This window comes from Saccopteryx bilineata, chromosome 10 (genome assembly GCF_036850765.1).
Source record: "Saccopteryx bilineata isolate mSacBil1 chromosome 10, mSacBil1_pri_phased_curated, whole genome shotgun sequence".
Taxonomy (NCBI): Eukaryota; Metazoa; Chordata; class Mammalia; order Chiroptera; family Emballonuridae; genus Saccopteryx; species Saccopteryx bilineata.
This window is the reverse complement of record NC_089499.1, coordinates 47,773,387-47,794,925: the sequence shown is the minus strand read 5'-3', so window position 1 is coordinate 47,794,925 and position 21,539 is coordinate 47,773,387. Positions and strand designations below refer to the sequence as shown.

The window sequence follows — 21,539 nt, the reverse complement described above, 5'->3', positions numbered from 1 at the left end:
CTGGCTCAAGCAAGGGGTTACTCGGTCTGCTGAAGGCCCGCGGTCAAGGCACATATGAGAAAGCAATCAATGAACAACTAAGGTGTCACAAAGTGCAACGAAAAACTAATGATTGATACTACTCATCTCTCCATTCCTGTCTGTCTGTCCCTGTCTATCCCTCCGACTCTGTAAAAAAAATTTAAAAAAAAATCACACCCTTCTCAAGCCTTCCTCCTTCAGAAACTGTCATCTTATTATTAACAATAGCTATCATTTATTAGGTGCCTACTATTATGAAGCAGTATATACTGCATACAACCCACTCACATTATCCAACCTAATCCTTTGAGTGATACTTGAGGCAGGAATTACATCCCCATTTTACAGTTAAGTAAATTCTCACAGTTTTAAGTGGCAGAGCTGGAATTCACAACGGGCAGGTTTGATTTCAGAGCCCTTACCTTCTCATAAATAACACTAACACTTGAAATCATTTAGTTAGAGCTGAAATGGCCTAGAATCAAAGGCCATTTAATTCAAACTTGTTTTTAAAAAGAAGTTTTTGTCTGAATACCCACTATGTGCTAAGCTCTTTCTCATACCACATGCCTAAAACAAGGGGGGATAATATTAAATATTATTCTTAGCTGACAGTTGAAAAGACTAAAGAGGTTTAGAGACTTACTCAAGATCACAACATGGCATTACTCTCACATATTCTTACTGTAACTTTTCTGGAGGAGAATATGGTAATAACTTAAAAACTAAAATGGTCCTAAAGATTAATCTAGTAGTTCAGTTCTACTCTAGGAATTTATCCTAAAGCAGTATAAGGAACTGAATAAGGATATGTACAAGCATCTTCATTATAGCATTGCTCATATCCTTGAAACTGAATAAAGAGACCGGGCCTGACCTGTGGTGGCGCAGTGGGATAAAGTGTCGACCTGGAACACCGAGGTCGCCGGTTCGAAACCTTGGGTTTGCCTGGTCAAGGCACATATGGGAGTTGATGCTTCCTGCTCCTCCCCCTTCTCTCTCTCTCTGTCTCTCTCTCTCTCACTCCTCTCTCTCTAAAAAATCAATAAATAAAATATTAAAAAAAAAGAGACCAGGGTGAGGTGGAATGGAGTAAAGAGGGACAAATATATGGTGACAGGAAATGATTTGACTTTGGGTGACGGGCACATAACACAATCAACAGTTCAAATGTTACAGAAATGTTTACCTGAAACCTCTGTATTCTTACTAATCAATTAAATTACCCCAGTAAATTTAATTTTCTAAATTAAAAAAAAGGGAGACCAAATACCTAAAAATAAGAAATTAAACAAATCACATTAATATCCATGTGATAAATGAAGTACATTTATATGTGCACAGATGGAAAAGGCTATCCAAGATGAAGAAAAAATAAGTATAGTTTGAACCTTTTTATATTATTCTAGAAAGGAGGAAATCATAAAGGGGTGAAAAAAATCTAGACTAATAAATATTAACAGTAATTATTTCAGCAGACTTGTGAGGGATTTTCACTTTTTATGCATTATCTATTTACATTTTGCTTTTTGTATTTCACTATTACACTATAAACTTCTACACGCCTATTTTATTTCTGTAAGGGGGAAGTGTGAGAGAAGATCCCACAGCCTTCACGTGGGAAGCCCATGACACACTGACTCCAGCTCTGGCACTTAAACCTGAGCCCTAACACACTCCTAACTCTATCCCTCAGTTACCACGAGGTCATTTTTTAAGGGCACCTACATCTCCTCTTTTCCCTAGATATTTGTTTCCATACTAATGAGGAGGAGATGAAGTTTACAATCAGATGAGAGAAGACTCATTTGAGCATCTTACTACTCTGAAATGATGCAGCTCCTATGACATATATATAAAGCAGCCAGAACCATTTTTTAATGCAACTCATCCTGTCCTTCCCGTTTAAGACTCAGAATAAAAGTTAAACTCCCTTCTGAATGTGCCATGCTTCACATTTCAAGACTTTTGAATTTTTTGCTCATTTTACCTGGAAGATCAAAATCTCCAGAAATAAGCAAGTTGTCCCTTTTCCCATCATTAAGGTCTTCACCTAAAAGATCTTTTTTTTAAAAGATTTTATTTATTGATTTTTAGAGAAAGGAGAGAAAGGAGAGACAGAGAGCAAGCGAGTGAGTGAGCGCAGGGCAGATTTTAAAGATTTTATTTCTTGATTTTTAGGAGAGAGAAAGGCAGAAAAGGAGGAACTGGGAAGCATCACCTCATAGTTGGTTCTTGTATGTGCCTTGACTGGGCAACGGAGTTTTGAGCCAGAGACCTCAGCATTGCAGGTTGATGCCACATCCACTGCGCCACCACAGGTCAGGCTCTTTTTTTCTTTTTTCTTTTTTTGTATTTTTCTTAAGTGAGAAGTGGGGAGTAGGAGAGACAAGACTCTGCAAGTGTCACCCGGCAAGCCCACTAGGGGGCGATACTCTGCCCATTTGGGGCATTGCTCTGTTGCAACCTGAGGCAGAGGCCATGGTGCCATCCTCAGTGCCCAGGCCAACTTGCTCCAGTGGAGCCTTCGTTGCAGGAGGAGGAGAGATAGAGAGAAAGGAGAGGGGGAAGGGTAGAGAAGCAGATGGGCGCTTCTCCTGTGTGACCTGGCCGGGAATTGAACCCAGAACTTCCACATGCCAGGCCAACGCTTTACCACTAAACAAACCAGCCAGGAAAGCTTTTTTTCTTTTTATTTAAATTGATTTTGAGAAAGACAGAGACAGGAAGAGAGAGGGAGGAGAGAAGAAGCACTCATAGTTGCTTCACTTCAGTTGTTCATTGATTACTTCCTGTACGTGCCTTGACCAGGGGCTGAAGCCATGCCAGTAATCCCGGTCTTCAAGACAGCGACCTTGGGATCATATCAATGATCCTGTGCTCAGCCGGCAACCTAAAAGATCTCTTTAGAGACACTTTCCCTAGCCACCCCAGCCAAAAGATGCTGCCCCCCTAACCCCATCAAACAATTCTTATTTTCTTTACAACACTACTGTGGTAGACTATTTATAGATTTTGGTCAATAATCCACCCCTCCTTCAGCTTCATGAGGGCAACACTTTGCCAATCTTGGTCACTGCTGCATTCTTAGTCCTAACTTGAGCCCTGGAACATGAAAGCATGCAAATATTTATTAAATGAATTAAGTTAGGAACAAGAATAATACTGTAAAATATAACTTTTTTATAGAAAAGACCTTTCAAGAACTAGTAAATGTGAATCAAATCTTCATTTGGTAATATACCTTTAAAAAAAAAAAAACACTTATCTTTGCCTGACCTGTGTTGGCGCAGTGGATAAAGCATCAACCTGGAAAGCTGAGGTTGCCAGTTCTAAACCCTGGGCTTACCCAGTCAAGGCACGTACAGGAAGCAACTACTATGAGCTGAATGCTTCCCGCTTCTCCTCCCACTTTCTTTCTCTCTCTCCTCTCTCTAAAAATCAATAAAATCTTTTTAAAAAACGTACCATCAAGCAAAGACAAACTAATAAATTGCATTCTGTGTTTAATTGGGGGGAAGGCTATTATTATACTGTATAATATATTGGCTAAAGAACCTGCTTAAAAGACTTAAATGTAGCTCAAGTTCAAGAACAGTTATTTTATGAAGTCTAATTCTTGTAGGCACTTAGAAAATAACAGCACTGCCTGAGTAGGAGGTGATACCATACACAGTGCACAGTGGAAAAGAGTGTTGACCTGGAAAGCTGAAGACCCAGGTTCAAAACCCCAAGGTCGCTGGCTTAAGCTCAAAGGTTGCTGGCTTGAAGAACAAGGTCTATAGCCTGAAAAACTGGTCACTGGCTTGGCTGAAGCCCCCCCCCCCCAAGTCAAGGCACATACGAGAAGCAATCAATGAACTAAAGTTCCACAACTACAAGTTGATGTTTCTTATTTCTCTCCCTTTCGGTCTATCTGTATCTCTTTATAAACAAACAAATAACACCACTGTTGCTTATTAGAGAACGTACCGTATTTTTCGTTCCATAAGACACACTCTCCCCCCCCAAAAAAAAGTGAAGGGGAAAATACTCGTGCATCTTATGGAGCCAAAAATATGGTATTTATTAAATATTTTAGCACATCAATTGGTTCAGAATATTTTTTTTCTTATTTTCCTTCTCAAAACCCTAGGTTTTTATGGTCAGGTACATCTTATGGAGTGAAAAATACGGTACTACTGTAACTGTTAATAAAAAGTGACAAGATAGCTAGCCCTGGCTGGGTACCTCAGCTGGTTAGAGCGTCATCCCAATATGCCAAGGTTCTGGGTTCAATCCCCGGTCAGGGCACATACAAAAATTCACCAATGAATGCATAAACAAGTGAAACAACAAACATATGTTTCTCTTTCTATCTCCCACTTCCTCTCCCTTCCTCTAAAATCAATAAATAAATTAAAAAAATTTTAAGTGATAAAAGCAAACTACTTTAATTCTCCAGTGTTAGATTATTTATCATTCATAATTTTTATTTTTCTAAGCTACATTAGAACCACTTACAGGCCAAGGAGCATGCTAAGTCAGTGCTGCCCAACCTTTTTCATGTCACTCATACAATGACACTTGTAAAGGCATGCTGAGGTAAGCAGACAACCCAGGAAGGTCAAGGGCCCTACTAGTTGCCCCAGGACTGATAGGTGCACCTCTAAACTGTTTATCACAGAAAGCACTGAGAGGGAATCCCTTAATCAATTTACTAAAGGGTACACTTCTGAAAATAAGACATTTTTTCTAAAAACCATGTTACAGCAGCAACACTCAATCTTCAATGGCGACATTGAGAAACCCCATTGATACTACTCTCAAATGTAAACATAGACTTAACAAAAATGTAAATCTAGCTTCTAGTATTGTGATCTTTCCCTCTGATCTGTTGACTAAATCTACCCACACACAAACCTAGCGACATACTACAATTAGACACTCCAAAGTACAAATCAGCTTCTAAATGTGAAAGGTCTTTCACAGTTACAAAAAAAGTTTCAAAATAAATGCATTCTCTTGTGATTGGAGAAATTTACTATGTTGGAAGAAATCAATCCTTTTTAGAAAGACAGATGTCAAGTGGCTTAGTGGATAAAGCATCATCCCAGAGCACCAAGGTCTCTGGTTCAATACCGTCAGGGCACCTATGAGAAGCAATGAATGAGTACACAACTAGATGCAACAACTAAGTGGAACATCAAGTTGATGCTTCTCTCTCTTTCTCCCTTTCCACCACCTCCCTTCCTCTCTCAATGGAAAAATTTTAAAAAGACATGTATGTCCCCCTATAAAAATTGCTATCCCTAATACACAAACAACTGAAAAGTAGTAAGAAAAAGAAAAAAATGGCACAGAATAAAAAAAGGAATTAAATTCACAGAAGAGAAACACAAAGGCCATAAATGTGTATATATACAGTGGTACCTTGAGATACGAGTTTAATTTGTTCTGTAACCGAGCTCATAAGTCAGTCAACTCATATATCAAACAAATTTCTCCCATTTAAAATAACTTAAAGAGATTTAATCCATTCCAGCCCTGTGAAACATCCCCAAATCATCCTAAATTATGAAAAAGTTTTAAATTAAGAAACATATATGTATACTTTACCAATGCATAACAAAATATATGAAATAAAAGAAAAAAGTGTTCTTCAGTACTGTATTCTTACCTTGGAGACAGACGAGTGCGGCTAATGGAGGTGAATGGTGGAGGATGAGGGAGGGAGGGATGCAGGCACTGTAGACACGTAAACTAAAACTGCACTTTCTTAACACTAAATGTAAACTAAAACTGCATTTTCTTTAAACAAAACTAAAACTGCACTTTCTTTACTTAAAATGAAACCACAAAAAATTGTAAAAAAAAGTGCACTTTCTTAACTTTAAACTTAACCTAAGCTAAACATATTACAATTTTTCATTTAATCATCACTTGTTTTTGCCTTTTTGGCTGCACTTTTGGCACTTTCACTTGCAGGACTTTTGAATAAAAATCTATCCAAAGAGGTTTGCTTCTGCCTGCCTTTTAAAATGTTACGGAAATGTGACAAACAAGTGTCACTGAAAAGTGCTGAAGCACGACCAGTTGAAACTTTTTCTGGGTGTTTCTTTTCTTTTTTTTTAATTTTATTCATTTTAGAGAGGAGGGAGGGAGGGAGGAAGAGAGGGAGAGAGAGAGAGAAAGAGAGAAAGGGGGGAGGAGCAAGAAGCATCAACTCCCATATATGCCTTGACCCGACAAGTGCAGGGTTTTGAACCAGCGACCTCAGTGTTCCCAGGTTGACGCTTTATTCACTGTGTCACCAGAGGTCAGGCTGGGTGTTTCTTTTCAATGAAACTTGAAAGCTTCTCCCACATTGCCAGCATGTCTTTAATTTCACTTGTAGAAATCACTTCCTCCGACTCTACCTCCTCCTCACTACTAATCTCTTGCAGAAGCTCCATATGTTGCATCATCTGTAGCTCCTTCAACTCCTCAGTTGAGAGTTCCTCCTCATGTTCCTCGACAAGCTCATTTACATCACCCTCATCTACCTCCAGACCCATGACTTTCCGAGGGACACAATCTCCTCCAGCACTTCTACCTCAGTCTCTGTCTCTGGTTCGAATCCTTCTAGGTCCCTGTCTGCAACAACATCAGGCCACAACTTTTTCCATGCCGAGTTCAAGGTTCTTCTTGTAACCTCTTGCCATGCCAAGTCAATAATGCGTAAACATATCACGATGTTGTAGTGATCTTTCCAAAACTCTCGAAGGGTTAGATTTGTATTCTTAGTCACCTCAAAGCAGTAGCAGAACAGGTGCTTTGTGTAAAGTTTTTTAAAGTTGGAAATGACCTGCTGATCCATAGGTTGCAAGACTGAAGTCGTGTTGGGTGGGAGGTAGAGGACTTTCACGAATTTGAACTCATCGAGAATATCACCTTCAAGACCAGGTGGGTAGGCTGGAGTATTTTCAAGGATTAGTAATGCTTTCATCGAGAGTTTATTTTCTTGAAGATATTTCTTCACAGCAGGACCAAAGACAAGATTTACCCATTCAATAAAAAACTGCCGCGTAACCCATGCCCTAGCGTTGGTGTGCCACATAACCTGCAGTTTTTCTTTAAGAATCTTGTGAGTCTTAAACGCTCAAGGATTTTCGGAATGATACACTAGCAGTGGCTTTACTTTACAGTCACCGCTAGCATTTGTACACAATGCAAGGGTCAGACGGTCCTTCATGGGTTTATGGCCTGGCAGCTTCTTCTCCTCTGCAATGATGAAAGTCCTCCGGGGCATTTTTTCCAAAACAATCCTGTTTCGTTACAGTTGAACACTTGTTGGGGGACGTAGCCTTCCTGTGCGATAAGCGCAGCAAAGCCTGACCTGTGGTGGCGCAGTGGATAAAGCGTCGACCTGGAAACGCTGAGGTTGCTGGTTCAAAACCCTGGCTTCCCGGGTCAAGGCACATATGAGAGTTGATGCTTCCTGCTCCTCCCCCTTCTCTCTCTCTCTCTCCCCTCTCTATAATAAATAAATAAAATCTTTAAAAAAAAAAGATAAGCGCAGCAAAACATGCGATGCACTCCTCAGCTGCCTTAAAGTCAGCACTCACAGCTTTATCATGCCTCACCATTGAGTGGATGCCAGATCTCTTCTTGAAATTTTCAAACCAGCCGTGACTTGCCTTCAACGTTATCTTCTGCTGCCTCTTTTGAGGTTGATAGTTCTTTCTTCTTCAAGTCACGGTAAATAATATGTGACTTTTCGCAATTACAGTCTCTGTCACTGTATGTCCTGCCAGCTTTCTCTTTCACCCACACCAGCAGAAGCTTCTCCATTTCTTCATGGATATTTGTCCTTAATTGGGCAAGAACTGTAGTTCCTTTCACTGGATTTGCGCTTTTGAGGGCATCCTTTTGTTTAAGGATGGTACAAATTGTAGATATATTGCGGTCGTACAGCCTTGCCAGTTCAATCACTTGTACACCACGCTCATGTTTTCTATTATTTCTTGTTTTACTTCTATCGACATCACTCTTCTTCAACCACTGTCCTTTACACTCACTTTCTTCGGCCCCATGATAGCACACAAAAGAAGTTAGTAAAAAATGCAAAAATGATGCAAGAACAAGTACAGCGGGTAATGTGAGAAAGAACGAGATGCTGGTGTTGTGCTGCCGATACTGGACCCATGCGCCAACATGCCAACTAGCAGCAGCTTCCCGAATCACGACTCATATCTCGGAATTTCACTTGGATCTCGAAAAAAAATACAGACTGAGTCGTAGCTCGTACCACAAGGTACCAATGTCTATTATATTATATATATTTTGTATGTATTATATAAGTATTATGTAATATGTATATATATAGCTTTCAAATAAAATACTAAATGAGAGGATGGTGTTAATGCTATTTCACTGACCTTAATGTAGTTCCCACCCTGGCTGGATAGCTCAGTTGGTTAGAATATCCTCCTGCAGCACAGAGGTTGCCAGTTCATTCCCTGGTCAGGGCACATACAGGAGCAGATCAATGTTCCTGTCTTGCTCTCTCTCACTAAAATCAATAAATTAAAAAAAAAAAAGTACATTCCCTCTCCAATTTAAATCCTTCTCCAAACTGTACACAACAAAAACTAGTACTCATTTAGTCTAGCGACTTTTTACTTTCTCTTCTAGATGGTTTGAGAGATCCAGTCTTTGCACAGTATGAAAACCTGAAATGTATAAGGTGGCTTTCTGGAAGTCTTCCTTTGAGGGCAACCCCTCAGTAGAATTTCATATTCTTCTATTGAGGCTTTGTGACCACTGTGATGTTCTTCAGATAAAGCACCTGAAGTTCTCCCTCATAAAGCCTCTCTTCTTTGCTCCCTATTCATAAAGAATTTATTAATCCCTCCTCTTTCTCATATTTATATTTTTTACATACAAATTAACAGCACTTCCCACTCCTCTTTCTCATATTTATATTATTTACATACAAATTAACAGCACTTCCCACCCTGCACTGTAATTTATTTATTTACATGTCTGCTTCCCTATCTGCTGTATGCTCCTTGAGGATGGAGTACAGGCCTTCTTTGTTCTCACATAACTTAGCATGACACCTGATCCACAGGCATTATTCAACCAAGACTTGAAAACCAATGGGATGGTGGCCCTGGCTGGTTGGTTCAGTGGCAGAGCATCAGTCTGGCATGTAGATGTCCCGGGTTCCATTCCCGGTCAGGGCGCACAGAAGAAGCGCCCATCTGTTTCTCCACCCCTCCCCTTTCGCTTCTCTCTCTCTCTTCTCCTTCCCTCCTGCAGCCATGGCTCAATTAGAGCGAGTTGGCCCCAGGCACTAAGGATAGCTCTGACGCAGGTGCTAAAAAATGGCTCTGGTTGCAATGGAGCAAGGGTCCCAGCTGGGCAGAGCATCACCCCCTACTGGGCTCCCTGGATGGATCCTGGTCAGGGCGCATGCAGGAGTCTGTCTCTGCCTTCCCTCCTCTCATTAAAATAAATAAATAAAGACCAATGGGATGGTAGTTGTAGAATCCCCAATATATTAAATATTAAAATTTATGTAAAATATTAAGGAAAATGGCTATTTTTAAGATGTAATATAAAATTATAACCACAAGCAAACATCCATAAAAACAACACAAACATTTAACAAAGACTGTTTGGCTAACTAAACAATAACAATACTGGTTTGATCTCTATTTTGACACCTGCCAACTCACTAAACAAGTGCAGCGTTGGTGGTATAGTGGTGAGAATAGCTGCCTTCCAACTCACTAAACAAGCTATATGCACCAAAAAAGAAAATTTAAAATTCCTTGCCAACTAAGCAGGAACAAAAATGATAATGCTGATTTCTTTACATTTCATTATATGCATAATGTTTGTTCTTTACATACAGTATGTCATTTAATATTCCCAACAACTCTATGAGAAAGACTATTATTCTAATTTTGGAGATTAGGAAACTGAACAAAATGGTTAAATAAAATTATCCCAAGATTACACAGTAAGATAGAGAACCAAGACAGAATATCTAAGGTCAAAAGCACTCATAAGTTTTTACCAAGGTTTTATCACACCATCATTCTTTATTCTTAAGGTAGATAAGATCAGTGCATTTGTGAGACAAGCTGTTGCTGTTGCTCAGATGAGATGCCTGATTTCGACCTTGTGGCTGGCTGCTCTAGCTTCCTGATAGCTGGCTCTTTCCTTCCTGGTAACTTTTAAAAAATTATACTTTTGTTTAAAATATAATATAATAAGAATTAAATCTGGGGGAAAAGATAAAGGGAAAAAAGTTACCCATAAGCTTATTCATCCTAATACAACATTTTTTGGATACCATCTTCTAATATTAGAAGTACAACACATGGATATCAGTACAAAATCTCCCTCCACCACTTCTAATAGCTGTGTGGCCTTTTGCTTAATTGACTGACTTGCCCCACACCAATTTTCTCACTTGGTCATTCATGCAATAAACATTATTGAATGCCTACTATCACCAGGCACTATTCTAGATGCTTTTTTTATCTCATGAAATACAGTGATTTCTGATTTCTATGTGGAGACACACACAATAAAGTCTGTTATATAATAAAATAGTGGGTGATAGGTAATAAGCGCTGGACGAAGAGGAGCATGTTGCAATTTACATAGTGAGGTCAGAGTAGAACACAGTAAGAAGGTTAACAGCTCACCAAGACTAAGAAGTCAGGGAGTTCAATTTACAGAGAACAGCCAGTAAAAACCATGAAGCAGGAATGTCCTGTGTACAAGGAATACCAAAGAGATCATGGAATTCAATGAAATGAGAGTCCAGTGTGGGCAAGGGAGACAATGCAGATAACATACTGCCTTGTAGCTTGACCAGCCAGTAGAGCAGTGGATAGTGTCAACCTGGGACATCGAGGACCTAGGTTCAAAACCCCAAGGTCGTTGGCTTGAGCAAGGGGTCACTGGCTCAGCTGGAGTCCCCTGGCCAAGGAATGTATGAGATTGCAATCAATAAACAACTAAGGTGCAGTAACGAAGAATTGATGCTTCTCATCTCTCTCCCTTCCTCTGCCTGTTCCTCTATCTCTTTCACTTAATAATAATAATAAAAACCTACCTGTACATCACTGTAAGGATTTTACCTTTTACAGAGTGAATCAAAAAGCCATGAAAAGGCCTGACCTGTGGTGGCGCAGTGGAGAAAGCGTTGACCTGGAAATGCTGAGGTCGCCGGTTCGAAACCCTGGGCTTGCCTAGTCAAGGCACATATGGGAGTTGATGCTTCCAGCTCCTCCCCCACTTCTCTCTCTCTGTCTCTCCTCTCTCTTTCTCTCTCTCTGTCTCTGTCTCTCCCTCTCCCCTCTAAAAAATGAATAAAAAATAAAAAAAAATAAAAAAAAAAAAAGCCATGAAAAGGTTTTGAGCAGATGAGACACACAACTGGCCTTTAAGTCTTAAAAGGTTTGTTCCAACTGCTATATTGCAAATAAACTAATAGTAGATATATCATTATGGAGTTCACAGGATGTCTGGGCTGAAGAATTAACTGTAAAAAACGGGATAATACCTCATGAAGTCGTTATAAAAATTGTTCAATAATGTTTATAAGGCATTTAGCACTGTGCCTCACACATAATAAATGATACTGTTATAAAGGACACTTAGCTTAGGAAATGAGACAGTAGAAATTCAGCCACGTACCTGGTACACAGGCACAACCACCTAGAGGAAGGGGATTCTCCTAATTCACATGAAGGAAGCAGTCCTGCTAGCTGAGCTATGGACTTTTTGCTATTTAGCAGTGGTGCCTTTGAGGCTAGTTGTAGTCTTAATCCTTGCCCATATGTATGCACAATTGTATTCACAATCCAAATCCTGTGCTCCATTATTCTTCCAATTAAATTTAAATATTTGATAATTATTTGTCTAATCATACTGTTGTGTCGGATATAATTTATTTTTATGGCACATATTTTTACATTTTTTTCAAATTTTAAAATTTCTCAAATCACCTTATTTGTCCTTATAGAGAACCTGAAAGGAATGTAGGCATGCAATAAGACCACAAGCATGGGATTACGGGTCAAAAGGTAAGAATTATGTATGAATGCTATTACTGTTACGTTTTTAATATTTTAAAACTGGACATGGATGAACTTTTGTTTTTACCATAAGCTGGTTTTCTTAAAACAATTGGTTGCTATCTACTTTTTCTGATCTTTTTCTCTTTTTTTTTGCGAGGTGGGGGGGAGGGGGAGGTTTAACCCGGAAAAGGCAGGTTGTGCTGCTAGTTCATCTTCTTGGAAGTAATGTAGAGTTCTAAAAATTTAGAAAGGGCAGAGATACAGATTGATAAAGGCAACACCAATGGGTGTAACTTAGAATTTCACACCAGGTCAGCACTTCAGCAGCAGGTTAAGTGAGATTATTTTATGTTCTTTTAACTCCTTCAAAGAAAAGTATAACTCAACTTTAGTTCCAAAGCGCTCTCTGAAATGATTTTAATAAGAAGGTCAAATATCTTTTATTACTGGAAAAGGTCAAAAAGAAGGTCCCTAGATTTGGGTCTAGTTTTACAGTATGAATGCCATTCTAAAAACTATGCCAACTGAATGCTTGAATACAGAGACCAACAGCCTCTTCCAAAGCTGGGCAACTAGGCTCAAAGGAACTGATATGAATTGCCCTACCTTAAAATGAAGTTCAAAGGAAAAAAATTAAAGTAAAGCTCAAAGACTAGCATTCAAAGATTCCAATCAGCTGTTTAATCCTATCCTTTTAAAAGTAAGCAGACTAATGAGGATTACCAGACATTTTAGGAGATGTGGATGATAAAAACCAAACACACAGGGAAAAACCCAACTGGATGACTTGAGCCACTAGATAACTGGTGTTACCAGAACAGAGCCCATCAAATTTCATAACGGAGGACCACAAGATTCTACACACGACTAGAGAAAAAATACGAAGGACCAGAAACCAGAATGTCTTCAAATTTCTCAAAACTGAAAGTCAGAATGGGGCAAAGCCTTCTAAATTCTGAAAGAAAGTTACCTCCAACTTAGAATAATCAGCAAAACCATCAATGAAGGTAGTAGGGTAGGTAGTATTTTCTGATATTCATAGTTACAGAAATTTTACCCATCATACCTTGGCCAGATAGCTCGGTTGGTTAGAGCATTGTCCAGATACGCAAAAGTTGCTGGTTCAATCCCCAGTCATGGCACAGAGACAGATCAGCGTTTCTGTCTCGGTCTCCCTCCCTCTCCCTCTGAAATCAATAAATAAATTGAAAAAAAATTTTACCCTTCATGATCTCTTAAAGAACTTGATACATGAAAAGAGTAAATCAAGGAAGAAAAAGACTTGGGATATAGAAACAAGGGCATTAACACAGAAAAGGAGGAACAAAATCCCTTGGGAATCAAGGGAAGGGAAATCCTTGGATGACTAATGTGCACCAGGGACAAAAAACCCCTAATACGTGATCCTTTCTAGCAACCTCAAATTACCTCCAACAACACTCACCTACATAATGCCTTTTTCTTTGAGAGAAAAGAGGTGAGAAATGAGGGGCAGAAGGAAAGGTAAAGAAGGGAAGGAGGAGAGGGAGCAAAGGAAAAAAACAGCTCACATTTCAAAAGTTTTAACATGATCCTGTACTTCCCCACTTAGAACACTATTTCTTGAAGAAGGGGGCAGAAAGATCTGTGCTGGGTCTTGAGCTATTCTAGTTGATTGAACAATATGTATAAAATAGTCTAGCAGCATGAGGTTTCCCAAAGCATATATCAATTCATGGTTCACAAAATGATTTTAGGGGATTTGTGAACAAGACACAAAATAACACTGAATCAATCAGATAAAGATTATGATAAGGAAAATTATGTTTGGTATCTTTATTACTCTTTAATACTTCCTTTTTTAAGAAAAAGAACAGATTTCAAACTCAAAACCACTGACAGATCCAGCAGAATGGAAGTCTCCATATCAGGGGTCGGGAACCTTTTTGGCTGAGAGAGCCATGAATGCCATATATTTTAAAATGTAATTCCATGAGAGCCAAACAACAACCCGTGTATGTTAGGCATTACCCAATAAAAATTTGGTGTTGTCCCGGAGGACAGCTGTGATTGGCTCCAGCCACCCACAACCATGAACATGAGCCGTAGGAAATGAATGGATTGTAATACATGAGAATGTTTTATATTTTTAACGTTATTTTTTTTATTATTAAAGATTTGTCTGCAAGCCAGATGCAGGCATCAAAAGAGCCACATCTGGCTCGCGAGCCATAGGTTCCCGACCCCGGCTCCAGATGGTTACTGAAAAATGGAATGAATAAAAGGGACACTGATGGATTTGAAACAAAGGTGGTAATGCAGTACTACCAGACTGGTTGGACCAATGGGACCCCCAAAGGGACTCCAACATTATAGGGCCCCAACAAGTCTGTTCTATTTATCCCAGTTAAGATGACAAATCAGACCAAGAAATCCCTGGGGTGATGGTTAGGAAAACTAAATTATGGCAAAAGCCCACAAGCGCCTCCCAGCAGCAACAACTGGGATTTTGGACAAGAAAATTCCAAGATGCTGCCAACTGTTTACACACTGTATGAGAGACAACTACATATTAGCCTGTTTGGGCAGTAAGACTGCCTCAATGGCTGAAGGACATAAAATAATCATGAAACCTGAGATATTCATGTCTTGGGTGATGTTGAAGAAACACTCTAATAAGGAAAACAGTGATCAGAAGGGTTGCATAATAAAATGGAAATGGTTTATTATACAGGAGAGCATGCTGACTAGGGAATGCAAGAAGGCACGCACCAACTTTGGAGCTACCCAAAGAGCTGCTGGAACAACTGCCATATGGTGCCTGATGAATAGCCCTCAACAGAACAACAAAGAGCTGCTTAAACAAATAGCAGTTTCAAGATGAACAAACAATATAATAAACTCCTCTCTCTTTTTCTTTTTTTAGCATGAGAGAGAGAAAGAGAGAGATGGATAAACAGGGACAGACAGGAAGGGAGAGAGATGAGAAGCATCAATTCTTCATTGCAGCACTTTACTTGTTCACTGATTGCTTTCTCATGTGTGCCTTGACCCGGGGGATACAGCTAAACCAGTGACTCCTTGCTCAAGCCAGTGACCTTGGGCTCAAGCCAAATAGGCCTACACTCAAGCCAGTAATCTTGGGGTTTTGAACCTGGGTCCTCAGCATCCCAGGCCAATGTTCTATCCACCACACCACTGCCTGGTCAGGCACTCACACTCTTTTGAGAGCTTCCTCTCTCACCATAGGAATAAACCCTAAGCAGCAATGTTATATGTTTATATTCATGACCCTATCCTCTATGCCCCACTATAATGGAATGGAGCAAGGGTCCAAGCCAGGCAACTTGATTTGATATTGAGTGACTAGGAGAATGTGGGTCCCATGTATATGTTCAAAAAAGTAAAATCAAGTTTGCTGTTAAGATGGCAATGTCCCCCAATCTCTATCAGAATAGGCTTCTTTGCTGGCTTAGATGTAGAAATTGATTATATGACCCTAAAATTTACATGTAAACTCAAAGGAGTCATAGCAGCCAAAACAATCTTGAAAAAGAACAAAGTTGAAGGACTCACACTTCCCAATTTCAAACTTATTCAAGACAGTGTGGTACTCGCATTAGGATAGACATACAAATCAATGGAACAGAACTGAAAAGGGTTCCAAAAAAGATCCCAGCACAAATGGTGCTGAGACAACTGTATATCTACAGGCAGAAGAATAAAATTAAACCTGTACTTCTCAGCTTGTACAAAATTTAACCCACTGGACCCTTTTATAAGAGCTAAAACTATAAAACAGAAGAAAACACAGGAGTAAATAAAATCATGATCTTGAACCTGGCAATAGCTTATTAATAACAACAAAAGCACACTCAACAAAAGAAAAAACAGATAAATTAGACTTCATCAAAATCAAAAACTTCTGACCTGAGCAGCTTGGTGGTACAGTAAATAGAGCGTCGACCTGGCAAGATGAGGTCCAATTTCGAAATCCCGGCTTGATTGTGGGCTCATAGGATCATCAACATGATCCCAATAGTCACTGGCTTAAAGCCCAAATTTGCTGGCTTGAGCAAAGGATCACTGGCTTGGTTGGAGCCGCCAGTCAAGACATATAAGAAGCAATCAGTGAACAACTAAAGCAGTGGTAGTCAACCTGGTCCCTACCGCCCACTAGTGGGCGTTTCAGCTTTCATGGTGGGCTGTAGCAGAGCAACCAGAGTATAAATAAAAAGATAGATTAACTATAGTAAGTTGTTTTATAAAGATTTATTCTGCCAAACTTAGTGAAAATCCGACATCAAGTACTTGGTAAGTAATTATTATTATATGCTTTAACTTGCTGTAACTCTGCTTTATAAATTTTATAAAGTAAAGTTACTTCCCTATTTTATAAATCACCATTACTGTGGAACCGGTGGGCGGTTAGAAAATTTTACTACTAACAGAGATACAAAAGTGAGCGGTAGGTATAAAAAGGTTGACAATCCCTGAACTAAAGTAACACAACTAAGAGTTGATGCTTGTCATCTCTCTCCCTATCTCTCTCTCTCTCCCTCTCTTAAGAAAAGAATTTTGGCTTGACCTGTGGTGGCGCAGTGGATAATACGTCGACCTGGAAATGCTGAGGTCGCCAGTTTGAAACCCTGGGCTTACCTGGTCAAGGCACATATGGGAGTTGATGCTTCCAGCTCCTCCCCCCTTCTCTCTCTCTCTCCTCTCTAAAAATGAATAAAGGAAAAAAAAAAGAAAGAGCCTGACCAGGTGGTGGCGCAGTGGATAGAGCGTCGGACTGGGATGCAGAAGGACCCACGTTCAAGACCCCAGGTCGCCAGCTTGAGCACGGGCTCATCTGGCTTGAGCAAAAAAAAATTCACCAGCTTGGACCCAAGGTCGCTGGCTCCAGCAAAGGGTTGCTCGGTCTGCTGAAGGCCCGCGGTCAGGGCACGTATGAGAGAGCAATCAATGAACAACTAAGAAGTCCCAATGTGCAACGAAGAACTAATGATTGATGCTTCTCATCTCTCTCCATTCCTGTCTGTCTGTCCCTGTCTATCTCTGCCTCTGTAAAAATAAATAAATAAATAACTCTCTTGGGAAACAGATTATTATTTAAAAAAAAAAAAAAGAAAAGAATTTTGTATGATTCCACTTATGACATGCCTAGAGTGTTCAAATTCATACACATAAAGTAGAATAATAGAGTTGCATCAACTTGATAGTTGCTTCTCGTATATGCCTTGACCAGCAAGCCCAGGGCTGCGAATCCATGACCTCAGCATTCTAGGTAGACACTTCATCCACTGTGTCACCACAGGTCAGGCAGGGGGTGATGAAAATTCTAAATTTGATTGTGATGATTCCATAACTCTTACTACACTAAAAACCACTGAAGTATACACTTTAAATGGATGAACTGCATGGAATATGATTTATATCTCAATAAAGCTGTTATCAAAAAAAAAGGGAAGGGCAGGTCTACAGTAATCTGAAAGGAACTATCTGGGATTCTGAACTTTCTCATTCTGGGTTGTACTCCCTTATAAATCCTGAAACTTTTCCTGCCCCTAACCCCAGTATCGACCCACAAGATTCACTATTATATTTAATCTACACTGCTCACAAAAACTAGGGGATCAGGGAACATACAGATACTCCAGTATTTTTGCCTTTTGTATAGTGCATTTTCACCAATAAAATAAAAGTTGGTTTTGCGTCTCATTTGCATAATTGAACTTTCTTTGACTCGTCATTTGCTTTTCTGATGTTATTTAATAAAAAAAATCAAATGCTACTTTTATCACTTCATATTCATTTTGAAATATCCCCTAATTTTTGTGAGCAGTATAGTGTGAAATGGATTGTTTCTTGCATCTACAGGTCCTAAGAAAAAACATCTCTATCCTTAAGAACTAAAGGTATGAAGAGTAGTAGCTCCAAAAAAAAAAAAAATTGCTGAATAAATGCCAACAGTGGCAGCAACAGTGTGAGTACTTACCACATCCTCTATACAGAACACTTTTTCACTTTCTATCCATTACTTAAGAAATAGAACAACCTGACCAGGCAGTGGTGCAATGGATAGAGTGTCAGACTGGGACACAGAAGACCCAGGTTTAAAACCCCAAAGTCACCGGCTTGAGCGTGGGGTCATAGACATGACCCCATGGTTGGTGGCTTGAGCCCAAAGGTCACTGGCTTGAGCAAGAGATCACTCGCTCTCCTGTAGACCCCCATTCAAGGCACACATCAGAAAGTAATTAATGAACAACTAACATGCCATAATGAAGAATTGATGCTTCTCATCTCTTTCCCTTCCTGTCTGTCTGTTCCTCTTTATCTCTGTCTCTGTCTGGCTCTCTGTCTCCTTCTCTCTCTCTCTCTCTCTCTCTCTCACACACACACACACACACACACACACACACACACACACACACACACTAGAACAGTTTAGCGTTACAGAAGCCAGGTACTGGGTTTGAAATCCAACTTCACTACTTAAAGGCTGTCTAAACTTGTGCAATGCACTTTTAAACTCCCTCAGGCTCAGATCACTCAGCTATAAAATTAAGATAATAATAACAATACAAACATTACCGAATCCAGTGAAGAATAAGATAATGTATGGAATGTACCTAGCTTACAGTCTAACACACAAGAATTCTGAAACTCAGTAAAATTTGTACCACACCTATAACAAACTTTTCAGATGGGATGTTGAACTTGCCCTCCACCCCCTTTTTAGTGTTATTATATCCCCTGGTAAGCTTACAGATCTACAGCATCATTTAGTGGCAGGTGTGAAGGGTAACTTTACACTTTCAACTTCTGATACCTTCAGTGAATTCAAGGGCTTCCAGAAACTGAATAGAGGATCTTGGGTATATGTGTATCTTCATCTTTCTGGGGAGATATCTTAGCTCCTATCAACACCTAAAAGCAACACATGATCCAAAAAGAATCAGGTATCACCAGGATAAGGGTTAAAAGCAATTAGAAATCTTTTGACCAGCTTTTTTTTTTTTTTTCTATTGATTTTAGTGAGAGAGGAAGGGGGGGAGAGGGAGAGAGAGACAGAGAGACAGACAGAAATATGGACCCATTCCTATATGTGCCCTGACCAGGAATCAAACTGACAACCTCTGCACTCTGGGACAACGTTCTTATCAACTGAGCTATCCGGCCAGGGCTGATCAGCTCTTCTTTTGCTCATTTCTGATTTGCTGTTTTATGCCAGTTATAGATTTTAACATTTAAAAAGTCCACTTATCCACTATACCTTTATAAAGACTGTAAGAAAATGAGGTGAGAGCGCCATACACACATATTATATAACTGTAATAAAATTATGTACTATATTGTAAGGTAGAAATATTATAGTAAATACAAATGAGACACAACAAGCAATTGGGGGGAGCTTATTTTAAGAAAAATAACATTTAATTATTACCTGAATGTATCTATATGATTTGCCTCCTCTAAACTGCAAGTTCCTTAAGGGCAGGAATAATTAATAATCCTCAGCTCCCTTACCTTGCACGGAATCTGGCACAGAGCAGGAGCTCAAACTTGTGTTGAATAAACAAATGGATAAGCAGCTCAACTAATGCTTGCTGACAAATTTAATTCACCTAAAAGCATGCTTTTTTAACTGATTTTCTTAGCTCTAGGTCCTGGATTGTTGAAGTATAAGTGTTTTGGGGGTAAACTGGGTGCTACTATTAAAGTTTTTAGGCTGCCAGTAACAGAAAACCCAATTCAAAGTGCATAAATAAAATTAATTTAATGGTTCATTCAATTGACAAGACCGAAAGTAGACTGGCTTTCAGGGAGGCTTCGTTCAAAGGCTCAATGATGTCACTAAAGATCTGATTTCTTTTGTTTTCTCCTCTCTGCCTTCCTTGTGTTTGCTTCATTCTAAGGCCGGCAATACTCCACATATCCTAAGTCATAACATGAGTGACTACAAGCAGATTCTAAAAGCTACATGCATTCTCATCTAAAAGCCTAGCAAGTAAACAGCATTTCTCACAGAAATGTGTTGGAGTAAGGAAGAACCAACATGACCTCACTGACCAGATAATGTCCAAATGGCTGGACTTGATTGATTGGTTTAATCAGGCTCTCCTATAGAGCCTGATGGACTCAATCTCATTAAAATAGAATGACTGTAATAGGGAATAAGGACTGACAGTTTCTTAGGGAAAAATATGGATTCAGTTACCAGCAAAACCATGAGCAGCCCTGGCCCGACAGTTCAGTTGGTTAAGAGTGTCATCCCCATATGCCAAGGTTGCAGGTTCAATGCCAGGTCAGGGCATATACCTGAATCAACCAATGAATATATGAGTAAGTGAAACAACAAATCGATCTTTAAATGGTACAATCAAAATTCAGATAATACATTTAACATCAGACTTCTTAGGCATTGCTACTCTTCATACAATACCCACCCTCGACAAATCACACAAGAAACATATAGGTCGTAAGCCCTTGTAGTATTCTATTCTTCTGTAAATCTCAGGGGGGAATCCTTGTAAGACTATAACCTGAAGAGCAGACAGGGGACATGACGCCAGAAGTTATTTGTTTATTTGGTTCTCTGGAATATATGTCACTAAAATCGGACAAAGATTTTTCAAAAAGTAAAATGTGAGACATAATAGAAGAGAAACAGACTAATAGATAAAGAACAGACTGACAGCTATCAGAGAGGAAGAGGATTGCAGGGCCAGGTGAATAAGGTAAAGGAAGAAAAAATAAAAACCTCAAAGACAACAGGATAGTGATTACCAGGGGGAAAGGGAGAAAAATGGTGATTTAAGGAGATTTAACTTGAGGTGAACACACAATATAATATACAGATGATGTATTACAGAATTGTACACCTGAAACCTATATAATTTTATTACCCAATTTTTTTTTTTTTTTTGGTATTTTTCTGAAGTTGGAAACGGGGAGGCAGTCAGACTCCTGCATGCGCCTGACCAGGATCCACCCAGCACGCCCACCAGGGGGCGATGCTCTGCCCATCTGGCCTGTCGCTCTGCTGCAACCAGAGCCACTCTAGCGCCTGAGACAGAGGCCACAGAGACATCCCCAGCACCCGGGCCAACCTTGCTCCAATGGAGCCCTGGCTGCAGGAGGAGAGGAGAGAGACAGAGAGGAAGGAGAGGGGGAGGGGTGGAGAAGCAGATGGGCGCTTCTCCTGTGTGCCCTGGCGGGGAATCAAACCAGGGACTCCTGCACACCAGGCCGACGCTTTACCACTGAGCCAACCAGCGAGGGCATTACCCAATTTTTTTAGAACACCAGTAAAAAGAATGGGAAAGAGATGGGTTTAAAAATTAAATTTCTTAGCTGGGGCCTTGGTCAGTTAGTTCAGTTGGGTAGAGCATCGTCCTGATACACCAAGGTTGTGAAGTAGGTTCAATTCCTATCAGTGCACAGACAAGAGTCAACCAATGAATG

General features: G+C 39.8%; 1 protein-coding gene across 5 annotated transcripts in view; it reads right to left on the bottom strand.

The window, feature by feature from the left end:
- The window catches only part of RAF1 (Raf-1 proto-oncogene, serine/threonine kinase), a 73,937-nt gene that overhangs the window by 25,801 nt on the left and 26,597 nt on the right, over positions 1-21,539 (bottom strand). The window contains exon 2 of one of the 5 annotated variants that reach the window (XM_066245383.1): positions 8,421-8,501. The exons of 3 other annotated variants lie outside the window; for them this stretch is intronic. The gene's annotated coding sequence lies outside the window, so the exon portion shown is untranslated. Of the gene's footprint in view, positions 1-8,420; positions 8,517-21,539 lie in introns of those variants that run through there. One more of the 5 variants, XM_066245382.1, reaches the window with a different exon arrangement.